This window comes from Lynx canadensis, chromosome X (genome assembly GCF_007474595.2).
Source record: "Lynx canadensis isolate LIC74 chromosome X, mLynCan4.pri.v2, whole genome shotgun sequence".
Taxonomy (NCBI): Eukaryota; Metazoa; Chordata; class Mammalia; order Carnivora; family Felidae; genus Lynx; species Lynx canadensis.
The window spans coordinates 61,310,531-61,323,281 of record NC_044321.2 but is presented as its reverse complement, the minus strand read 5'-3'; the positions used below and the strand labels follow the sequence as shown (position 1 = coordinate 61,323,281).

The window sequence follows — 12,751 nt, the reverse complement described above, 5'->3', positions numbered from 1 at the left end:
CAGAGCCCTACGTGGGGCTCGAACTCACAAACCGTGAGATCATGACCTTGACCAAAGTCGGAGGCTTAACCGACTGAGCCACCCAGGCGCCCCTGGATTTCTTGGTAGTGATTTGCCCTGTGACTTCATGTCCCTAAAGGATCTAAGATACTGATTTTCAGTTTGTTCATCTTTTTTCTTGTCAGCATAAGAGTGAGGACTTGTAAGCCCCTTACATGTTGTAGCTGAGTGGCTAGTGTTTTTTTTTTATTTTTTATTTTCTTAAATAAATGGACCTGTGTGAAATGGCATAATTGTCTGTGGCTTTAATTTTGGTGCTCTTCTTTGTTTTAAATGTTTGTGTAACCCCTTTCAGGTCTAGGTTTTTGTGAGGATCAGGTTCTAATTTTAGTTGGAAGTTTTAGGAATTGATTTTAAAATTATTTATTTCTCTTATTGTTAGCAAGTTATCTTTAGTTGTTCCTGCATCCAAGTAAGGATAGTGTGGTAAGTGCAGTGGTTTAAACATGAGCAGTAGAACGGGAGAACTCAGGTAATTTCATGTGTCCATAAAATGATTTATTAAAAAAGTAAACTAATGTCAATAAGTATATATAAAATGATAAAGATGGGGCAGAAGATGGCGGCGTAGGAGGATGCTGGACTCACCGCGCGTCCTGCTGATCACTTAGATTCTACCTACACCTGCCTAAATAACCCAGAAAACCACCAGAAGACTAGCAGAACGGAGTCTCCGGAGCCAAGCGCAGATGAGAGGCCCACGGAAGAGGGTAAGAAGGGCGGAGAGGTGGTGTGTGCTGCACGGACTGGCGGGAGGGAGCAGGGGTGGAGGGGCGGCCCGCCGGCCAAGCAGAGCCCCCGAGTCTGGCTTGCAAAAGTGGAGGGGCCAGACGGAGTGTGTTCCGACAGCAAGCGTGACTTAGCATCTGGGAGGTCATAAGTTAACAGCTCTGCTCAGAAAGTGGGAAGGATGGAGGACAAAGGGAGGGAGAGTTGCTGAGCCCCGAGACGACAGAGCTCAGTTTGGCGGGGAACAAAGGTGCTCGCCAGCGCCATCTCCCTTGCCCACCCCCCAGCCAAAATCCCACAGGGAACCGGTTCCTGCCAGGGAGCTTGCTTGTTCCTCGCAAACACCCAACGCTGTGCTTCTGTGGAGCCACCCCTCCGGCAGTGGGTCTGACTCCCTCCCGCTGCCACAGGGCCCCTTCCTGAAGTGGATCACCTAAGGAGAAGCGAGCTAAACCTGCCCCTCCTGCCCCCGTGCACCCCAGCTATAATACGCCAGATCCCCAGCACCACAAGCCTGGCAGTGTGCAAGTAGCCCAGATGGGCCACGCCACCCCACAGTGAATCCCGCCCCTAGGAGAGGGGAAGAGAAGGCACACACCAGTCTGACTGTGGCCCCAGCGGTGGGCTGGGGGCAGACATCAGGTCTGACTGTGGCCCCGCCCACCAACTCCAGTTATACACCACAGGGGAAGTGCCCTGCAGGTCCGCCCACTCCAGGGACTATCCAAAATGACCAAACGGAAGAATTCCCCTCAAAAGAATATCCAGGAAATAACAACAGCTAATGAACTGATCGAAAAGGATTTAAATAATATAACAGAAAGTAAATTTAGAATAATAGTCATAAAATTAATCGCAGGGCTTGAAAACAGTATAGAAGACAGCAGAGAATCTATTGCTACAGAGATCAAGGGACTAAGGAATAGTCAGGAGGAGCTGAAAAATGCTTTAAACGAGATGCAAAATAAAATGAAACAACCACGGCTCAGATTGAAGAGGCAGAGGAGAGAATAGGTGAGCTAGAAGATAAAATTATAGAAAAAGAGGAAGCTGAGAAAAGGAGAGATAAAATCCAGGAGTATGAGGGGAAAATTAGAGAACTAAGTGATACACTAAAAAGAAATAATATACGCATAATTGGTATCCCAGAGGAGGAAGAGAGAGGGAAAGGTGCTGAAGGGGTACTTGAAGAAATCATAGCTGAGAACTTCCCTGAACTGGGGAAGGAAAAAGGCATTGAAATCCAAGAGGCACAGAGAACTCCCTTCAGACGTAACTTGAATCGATCTTCTGCACGACATATCATAGTGAAACTGACAAAATACAAGGATAAAGAGAAAATTCTGAAAGCAGCAAGGGATAAACGTGCCCTCACATATAAAGGGAGACCTATAAGACTCGTGACTGATCTCTCTTTTGAAACTTGGCAGGCCAGAAAGGCTTGGCACGAGATTTTCAATGTGTTGAACAGAAAAAAAAAAACGCAGCCGGGAATCCTTTATTCAGTAAGTCTGTCATTTAGAATAGAAGGAGAGATAAAGGTCTTCCCAAACAAACAAAACTGAAGGAATTTGTCACCACTAAACCAGCCCTACAAGAGATCCTAAGGGGGATCCTGTGAGAGAAAGTACCAGAGACAGCGCTACAAGCATAAAACATACAGACATCACAATGACTCTAAACCCGTATCTTTCTATAATAACACGGAATGTAAATGGATTAAATGCGCCAACCAAAAGACATAGGGTATCAGAATGGATTAAAAAACAAGACCCATCTATTTGTTGTCTACGAGAGACTCATTTTAGACCTGAGGACACCTTTAGATTGAGAGTGAGGGGATGGAGAACTATTTGTCATGCTACTGGAAGCCAAAAGAAAGCTGGAGTAGCCATACTTATATCAGACAAACTAGACTTTAAAGGCTGTAACAAGAGATGAAGAAGGGCATTATATAATAATTACAGGGTCTATCCATCAGGAGGAGCTAACAATTATAAATGTCTATGCGCCGAATACGGGAGCCTCCAAATATATAAAACAATTACTCATAAACATAAGCAACCTTACTGATAAGAATGTGGTAATTGCAGGGGACTTTAACACTCCACTTACATAAATGGATAGATCATCTAGACACACGGTCAATAAAGAAACAAGGGCCCTGAATGATACATTGGATCAGATGGCCTTGACAGATATATTTAGTACTCTGCATCCCAAAGCAACAAAATATACTTTCTTCTCGAGTGCACATGGAACATTATCCAAGATAGATCATATACTGGGTCACAAAACAGCCCTTCATAAGTATACAAGAATTGAAATTATACCATGCATACTTTCAGACCACAATGCGATGAAGCTTGAAATCAACCACAGGAAAAAGTCTGGAAAACCTCCAAAAGCATGGAGGTTAAAGAACACCCTACTAACGAATGAGTGGGTCAACCAGGCAATTAGAGAAGAAATTAAAAAATATATGGAAACAAACGAAAATGAAAAGACAACAATCCAAACTCTTTGGGACGCAGCGAAGGCAGTCCTGAGAGGAAAATACATTGCAATCCAGGCCTATCTCAAGAAACAAGAAATATCCCAAATACAAAATCTAACAGCACACCTAACGGAACTAGAAGCAGAACAGCAAAGGCAGCCTAAACCCAGCAGAAGAAGAGAAATAATAAAGATCAGAGCAGAAATAAACAATATAGAATCTAAAAAAACTGTAGAGCAGATCAACGAAACCAAGAGTTGGTTTTTTGAAAAAATAAACAAAATTGACAAACCTCTAGCCAGGCTGCTCAAAAAGAAAAGGGAGATGACCCAAATAGATAAAATTATGAATGAAAATGGAATTATTACAACCAATTCCTCAGAGATACAAACCATTATCAGGGAATACTATGAAAAATTATATGCCAACAAACTGGACAACCTGGAAGAAATGGACAAATTCGTAAACACCCACACTCTTCCAAAACTCAATCAGGAGGAAATAGAAAGCTTGAACAGACCCATAACCAGCGAGGAAATTGAATCGGTTATCAAAAATCTCCCAACAAATAAGAATCCAGGACCAGATGGCTTCCCAGGGGAGTTCTACCAGACGTTTAAAGCAGAGATAATACCTATTCTTCTCAAGCTATTGCAAGAAATAGAAAGGGAAGGAAAACTTCCAGACTCATTCTATGAAGCCAGTATTATTCCCAAACCAGACAGAGACCCAGTAAAAAAAGAGAACTACAGGCCAATATCCCTGATGAATATGGATGCAAAAATCCTCAATAAGATACTAGCAAATCGAATTCAACAGCATATAAAAAGAATTATTGGCCATGATCAAGCGGGATTCATTCCTGGGATGCAGGGCTGGTTCAACATTCTGAAATCAACGTGATACATGACAATAATAAAAGATAAGAACCATATGATCCTGTCAGTCGATGCAGAAAAAGCCTTTGACAAAATCCAGCACCCTTTCTTTTTTTTTTTTTTTTTTTAAATTTTTTTTTCAACGTTTATTTATTTTTGGGACAGAGAGAGACAGAGCATGAACGGGGGAGGGGCAGAGAGAGAGGGAGACACAGAATCGGAAACAGGCTCCAGGCTCTGAGCCATCAGCCCAGAGCCTGACGCGGGGCTCGAACTCCCGGACCGCGAGATCGTGACCTGGCTGAAGTCAGACGCTCAACCAACTGCGCCACCCAGGCGCCCCCCAGCACCCTTTCTTAATAAAAACCCTTGAGAAAGTCGGGATAGAAGGAACATACTTAAACATCATCAAAGCCATTTCTGAAAAGCCCACAGCTAACATCATCCTCAATGGGGAAAAACTGAGAGCTTTTTCCCTGAGATCAGGAACACGACAGGGATATCCACTCTCACCGCTGTTGTTTAACATAGTGTTGGAAGTGCTCGCATCAGCAATCAGACAACAAAAGGAAATCAAAGGCATCCAAATTGGCAAAGATGAAGTCAAGCTTTCACTTTTTGCAGATGACATGATACTATACATGGAAAATCCTATAGACTCCACCAAAAGTCTGCTAGAATTGATACATGAATTCAGCAAAGTCACAGGGTACAAAATCAATGTACAGAAATTAGTTGCATTCTTATACACTAACAATGAAGCAACAGAAAGACAAATAAAGAAACTGATCCCATTCACAATTGCACCACGAAGCATAAAATACCTAAGAATAAATCTAACCAAAGATACAAAAGATCTGTATGCTGAAAACTATAGAAAGCTTATGAAAGTAGTTGAAGAAGATATAAAGAAATGGAAAGACATTCCCTGCTCATGGATTGGAAGAATAAATATTGTCAAAATGTCAATACTACGCAAAGCTATCTACACGTTCAGTGCAATCCCAATCAAAATTGCACCAGCATTCTTTTTGAAACTAGAACAAGCAATCCTAAAATTCATATGAAACCACAAAAGGCCCCGAATAGCCAAAGTAATTTTGAAGAAGAGGACCAAAGCAGGAGGCATCACAATCCCAGACTTTAGCCTCTACTACAAGGCTGTAATCATCAAGAGAGCATGGTATTGGCACAAAAACAGACACATAGACCAATGGAATAGAATAGAAACCCCAGAACTAGACCCACAAACGTATGGCCAACAAATCTTTGACAAAGCAGGAAAGAACATCCAATGGAAAAAAGACAGTCTCTTTAACAAATGGTGCTGGGAGATCGGGACAGCAACATGCAGAAGGTTGAAACTAGACCACTTTCTGACACCATTCACAAAAATAAACTCAAAATGGATAAAGGACCTGAATGTGAGACAGGAAACCATCCAAACCCTAGAGGAGAAAACAGGAAAAGACATCTCTGACCTCAGTCGTAGCAATCTCTTACTCGACACATCCCCAAAGGCAAGGGAGTTAAAAGCAAAAATGAATTACTGGGACCTTATGAAGATAAAAAGCTTCTGCACAGCAAAGGAAACCACCAACAAAACTAAAAGGCAACCAATGGAATTGGAGAAGATATTTGCAAATGACATATCGGACAAAGGTCTAGTATCCAAAATCTATAAAGATCTCACCAATCTCCACACCCGAAAAACAAATAACCCAGTGAAGAAATGGGCAGAAAACATGAATAGACACTTCTCTAAAGAAGACATCCAGATGGCCAACAGGCACATGAAAAGATGCTCAACGTCGCTCCTCATCAGAGAAATACAAATCAAAACCACACTCAGATATCACCTCACGCCAGTCAGAGTGGCCAAAATGAACAAATCAGGAGACTATAGATGCTGGAGTCTATGTGGAGAAAACGGGAACCCTCTTGCACTGTTGGTGGGAATGCAAGTTGGTGCATCCACTCTGGAAAGCAGTGTGGAGGTTCCTCAGAAAATTAAAAATAGACCTACCCTATGACCCAGCAATAGCACTGCTAGGAATTTACCCACGGGATACAGGAGTACTGATGCATAGGGGCACTTGTACCCCAATGTTTGTAGCAGCACTCTCAACAATATCCAGATTATGGAAAGAGCCTAAATGTCCATCAACTGATGAATGGATAAGGAAATTGTGGTTTATATACACAATGGAGTACTACGTGGCAATGAGAAAGAATGAAATATGGCCTTTTGTAGCAACGTGGATGGAACTGGAGAGTGTGATGCTAAGTGAAATAAGCCATACAGAGAAAGACAGATACCATATGGTTTCACTCTTATGTGGATCCTGAGAAACTTAACACAAACCCATGGGGGTGGGGAAGGGAAAAAAAAAAGAGGTTAGAGTGGGAGAGAGCCAAAGCATAAGAGACTCTTAAAAACAGAGCAAACTGAGGGTTGATGGGGGATGGGAGGGAGGGGAGGGTGGGTGATGGGTATTGAGGAGGGCACCTTTTGGGATGAGCACTGGGTGTTGTATGGAAACCAATTTGAGAATAAATTTCATATATTGAAAAAAAAAAGGCGAAAAGTATGAAAGTTGCTCATAAATCCACCCCTAGAAATGATGACTAATGAAATAATTGGGTATACATTTTTCCACATTTTTTCTTTTCCACTTGTGGGTATATATGCAAAACCTCATGTACACACCCATCTATTTAAAAACTTAGCTAATGGATCCTGAGAAACTTAACAGCAGACCATGGGGGAGTGGAAGGAAAAAAAAAAAAAAAGGTTAGAGAGGAAGGAAGCCAAAACATAAGAGACTCTTAAAAACTGAGAACAAACTGAGGGTTGATGGGGGGTAGGAGGGAGGGGAGGGTGGGTGATGGGTATTGAGGAGGACACCTGTTGGGAGGAGCACTGTGTGTTGTATGGAGACCAATTTGACAATAAATTTCTTATTTAAAAAAAATGATAAAGATGAAAATGAAGAAAGATGAAAATTTTTGGAAAAGTGTAACTTATGCATACCTGTTTACTCAGACATTATACATATTATAGATTTTGTGGCACTGTATATAACTCATAGGTTGTTATCATTGGTGATTAAAATTATTTATTTAGAATTATTTTCCTTAGTTAAGACATAGGCAGAATTATTTAAGATAAGATCAAAGGCTTTTCCCAAGTTCTTTTCTAAATCTTTGTATTATCACTGGCCATATATGAGTGTCTATTTCATAGCACCTTGTTCTACAATGAGTAGTCATTTTTTCCTTAAATATTTCGTAGGCAAAAAAAGATAACCAAATTAAACACTTTTTGTTAGCATTTAATAAAGTTGTAGTTTAATATCCGTTTCTTCACGTACTTTATTTACCTTTTAGGTGATGACAATTTTTTCAAAAGGTACCGTAAGGGAGTCAGAGCAAAGTAATGTGTTTTACATTGCTTAGGTTTTGTTAGCACACATTTATGTACTAACCAAAGGGATGATCCTAATAAAGTCAATTCTTGGGTAGTTACATGTAAAATGTTTGTGATAGAGATATTTGAACAAAGTAAAGAAATGAAAAAATGCAGCATTATGGAGATTTGCTCATCGAACTGAGCTTTTTCATTTTGACAGTTAATTCCTCTTTAAAGTGATGGTGGGATTTTCATTATACTTTTTCGTATATCCTGGTCCCGGTGACACCATTCATAATACATTCCATCAATAATATCCTAATCTTCTACTTATTGTGCTTTCCTTCTCATTCCATTACTGGTGTTGAACCAATATACTATATGGACAGTTGAATACATTCTTAGTTTTTCTGCCATCAGCTGTCGTTTCTTGAAACCTCTTTCCCATTTTACAAGAAAACTGTTCTAAAGTGTTCTCAGTTTTTATGGTGACAGACTTGCTGTCAGAAGTGATGGCACAATCTGGCTTGGCCTTTGTGCCCATTTTTCACAGTGCCACTCCCATTTGTCCTTCCTTAATATATTCAGGAATGTCTTTACTCTTCCTTCATATAATCTTTAAAACCATCTTCCTACCAGTTGCTGAATTGTAGTCATGGTGGTCGTGGGGAACAGGGTCTAGTGCAGGAAGTAGGGCACTTGGTCCTGGGAAGTGTGCTTTGCCTCACACCTTCTAATCCCACCCTCCATTCCCCTGGACCAGGCTGTGCAAACCAGGTTCACCTAAGATGCCGGGACCTGTAGGGCACTGCTTACAAGATAAATTTTTTATTTAAGTTTTTACTTTAATTCTAGTTAGTTAGCATACAGTGTTATCTTAGCTTCAGGTGTAAAATACACTGATTCAACAATTCCATGAGTGGCTCCTGGGTGGCTCAGTTGGTTAAGCATCTGACTCTTGATTTTGGCTCAGGTCATGATCTCGTGGGTCATGAGTTTGGGCCTGTGTCAGGCTCTGCACTAACAGTGAGGAGACTGCTTGGGGTTCTGTCTCTCTCTCTGTGTCCCTCTCTCTCCCTCCCCTCTCTTGCTGTCCCTTCCCTGCTCGCATTCTTTCTCTCAAAATAAATAAACTTTTAAAAAAGCAAAAAAAAAAAAATTCCACATATCTGGTGTTCATCACAAATGCTCTCCTCAATCCTGATCACCTATTTAAACCCATCCTCCCACCCACCTCCCCACAGGTAACCATCAGTTTGTTCTCTGTAATTAAGAGTATGTTTTTAAATTTTTCTCTTTTTTTCCCTTTGCTTGTTTGTTTCATTTCTTAAATTCCACACATGACTAAAATCATACAGTGTTTGTCTTTCTCTGACTTAATAGTTTTGATTTGCATTTCCCTGATGATGAGTGTTGTTGAGCATCTTCTTAAAAAAATATTTATTTAGGGATGCCTAGGTGGCTCAGTTGGTTAAGCGTCTGACTTCAGCTCAGGTCATGATCTCACTGCTTGTGAGTTCGAGCCCCACATCGGGCTCTGTGTTGACAGCTCAGAGCCTGGAATCTGCTTCAGATTCTGTCTCTGTCTCTGTGCCCCACCCCTGCTCGCACACTGTCTCTCCCTCTCTCTCTCTGTCTCAAAGATAAATATACATTAAAAAGTTAAAAAAAATATTTACTTATTTGTTTTGAGAGAGGGCGGGGAGGGAGAAGTGTGGGGAGGGACAGAGAGAGGGGAGAGAATCCCAAGCATGCTCCACGCTGCCAGTGCAGAGTCCAACATGGGGTTGGAAGTCAAGGACCATGAGATCATGACCTGAGCTGAAACCGAGTCAGATGCTTAACCAACTGAGCCACCCAGGTGTCCCTAGCATCATTTCTTATGACTGTTTGCCATCTGAATATTTTCTTTGGAGAAATGTCTGTTCATGTCTTCTGCCCATTTTCTAATTGGATTATTTGGTTTCAGGTGTTGTAAAAGAGCTTTATGTATTTTGGATACTAGCCCTTTATCATATATGTTGTTTGCAAATGTCTTCTCTCATTCCTTCGGTTGCCTTTTAGGATTTTTAAAAAATTTTTATTTTGAGGGAGAGAGAGAGAGCACATGAGCAAGTGAGCACAAGTGGGGGAGAGGCAGAAAGAAGAAAGGGAGAGAGAGAATCCCAAGCAGGCTCTGCATTGTCACTGCACAGTCCAACACAGGGCTTGGTCTCAGGAACCATGAGATCATGACCTGAGCTTAAATCCAGAGTCAAGATGCTTAACCAAGTGAGCCACCCAGGTGCTGCATCCTTTTAGTTTTGTTGATGGTCTCCTTCAATGTGCAGAAGCTTTTTATTTTGATGAAGCTCAGTAGTTTATTTTTACTTTTGTTTCCCTTGCCTCAGGAGACATATCTAGAAAAATATTGCTACAGCTAATGTCTGAGACTTTACTATCTATGCTTTCTTCTAGGATTTTTATGGTTTCCTGCCTCCCATTTACTTCTTTAATCCATTTTGAAATTATTTTTGTGTGTGGTGTAAGAAAGTGGTCTAGTTTCATCCTTTTGCATGTCCCTGTCAGGTTTTCCCAACATCATTTGTTGAGGAGACTGTTGTTTTCCCATTGGATATTTTTTCCTGCTTATTGAAAATTGACCATACAGTTGCGGGTTTATTTTTGGGTTTTTATTCTGTTCTGTTTACCTATGTGTCTGTTTTTGTTTCAATACTGTACTGTTTTGAGAACTATAGCTTTGTTATATAACTTGAAGTCCAGAATTGTGATACCTCCAGCTTTAGTTTTATTTTTCAAGATTGCTTTTGCTCTTCAGGGTCTTTTGTGGTTCCATACACATTTTAGGATTGTTTGTTCAAGTTCTGTGAAAAATGCTGTTGGATTGCTTGGATGGCTGTCAGTAGAACATGGGAGACTTGATCTCAGGGTCATTAGTTCAAGCCCCACATTGGGCAGAGCTTACTTAAAAAAATAAAGATTTGGTTTTAAAAATCAAAGCTGTTGGTATTTTGGTAGGGATTGTACTAAATGTGTAGATTGCTTTGGGTAATATAGACATTTTAACAATATTTGTTCTTCCAATCCATGAGCATGGAATGTCTTCCCATTTCTTTGTATCCTCTTGAATTTCTTTCATCAATGTTTTGCAGTTTTCAGAATACAGGTCTTTCACCTCATTGGTTAGGTTTATTCCTAGGTATCTTATTTTTGGTGTGATTGTAAATGAGATTGATTCCTTGATTTCTCTTTCTGATGCTTTATTATCGTATAGAAGTGCAGCAGATTTCGTTAGATTGATTTTGTATCCTGCGACTTGACTGAATTTGTGTATCAGTGCTAGCAATTTTTTGGTGGAGTCCTTCACGTTTTCTATATGTAGTATGATGTCATCTGCAAAAAGTTTAACTTCTTCCTTGCCTATTTGGATGCCTTTTATTTCTGTTGTCTGATTGCTGTGGTTAGGACATCTAGTACTATGTTGAATAAAAGTAGTGAGAATGGGGGTGCCTTCGAGGCTCAGTCTGTTGAGTGTTTTTCGCTCAGGTCATGATCTCACAGTTAGTGAGTTTGAGCTCCACATCAGGCTGCTGCTGTCAGTGCGGAGCCCACTTCGGATCCTCTGTCTCCCCCTCTCTGCCCCTCCCCTACTCATGTTCTCTCTCTCAAAAATAAAAACATTAGGGGCGCCTGGGTGGCTCAGTCGGTTAAGCGGCCGACTTCGGCTCAGGTCACGATCTCGCGGTCCGTGAGTTCGAGCCCCGCATCAGGCTCTGGGCTGATGGCTCAGAGCCTGGAGCCTGCTTCCGGTTCTGCGTCTCCCTCTCTCTCTGCCCCTCCCCCGTTCATGCTCTGTCTCTCTCTGTCTCGAAAATAAATAAAAAACATTAAAAAAAATTAAAAAAAAAATAAAAACATTAAAAACAAGAATAGTGAGAGTGGACATCCCTGTCTTGTTCCTGACCTTAGGAACAAAAGCTCTCAGTTTTTCCCCATTAAAGATGTTATTAGGGGAACCTGGATGGCTCAGTTGGCCAAGTGTCCAGCTTTGGCTCAAGTCATGATCTCGGGGTTTGTGAGTTTGAGCCCTGTGTTGGGCTCTGTGCTGACAGCTTGGAGCCTGGAGCCTGCTTCGGATTCTGTGTCTCCCTCTCTCTCTGCCCCTCCCCTGCTCACGCTCTGTCTCTCAAAAATAAACATTAAAAAAATTAAAGGATGATATTAGCTGTGGGGTTTTCATATGTGGCCCTTATTATGTTGAGGTATATTCCCTCTAAATTTACTTGTTGAGAGTTTTTATCATAAGTGAATTTTGAACTTTCTCAGGTGCTCTTTCTGTATCGATTGAAATTATATGATTTTTGTCTTTCCTCTTATTGATGTGATGTATCATGTTGATTGATTTTTGAATATTGAACCACACTTGTATCCCAGGAATAATCTCACTTGATCATGGTGAGTGATTTTTTAATGTACTGTTGGATTCGGTTTGCTGGTGTTTTGTTGAGAATGTTTGCATCCGTGTTCATCAGGGATGTTTACCTGTGGCTATCTTTTTTAGTGGTGTCTTTATCTTGTTTTGGTATTAGGGTAATACTGGCCTCATAGAATGAGTTTGGGTGTTTTCCTTCCTTTTCTACCGTTTGAAATAGTCTGAGAAAACCAGGTGTTAACTCTTTATTAAATGTTTGATAGAATTCCATCTATAAAGCCATCTGGTCCTGGACTTGTGTTTCTTGGGAGTTTTTTGATTATTGATTCAATTTTTTTGCTGGCTATCGGTCTGTTCAAATATTCTATTTCTTCCTGTTTCAGTTTTGGTAATTTATGTTTCTAGGAATTTATCCCTTTCTTGTAGGTTGTCCAATTTTTTGGCATATACTTTTTCATAATACTCTCTTATTTGTATTTCTGTGGTGTTGATTGTTATTTTTCCTCTCCCATTTGTCATTTTATTCATTTGAGTCCTTTCTCTCTTTTTCTTGATAAGTGTGGCTAGATATTTATCAATTTTATTTATCTTTTCAAAGAACCAGCTCCTGGTTTCATTAATCTTTTCTTTCTTTCTTTTTTTTTTTTTTAGTTTCTGTATCATTTATTTCTGCTCTAATTTTTATTATTTTCCTCCTGCTGGATTTAGCTTTTGTTTTTCTAGCTCCTTTAGTTGTAAATTTA

General features: G+C 40.5%; 1 protein-coding gene and 1 pseudogene across 1 annotated transcript in view; one reads left to right on the top strand and one right to left on the bottom strand.

Moving 5' to 3' along the window:
• Window positions 1-12,751, top strand: part of ATRX (ATRX chromatin remodeler) — a 331,615-nt gene that overhangs the window by 34,623 nt on the left and 284,241 nt on the right.
• On the bottom strand, window positions 7,802-8,233 carry LOC115507686 (annotated as a pseudogene).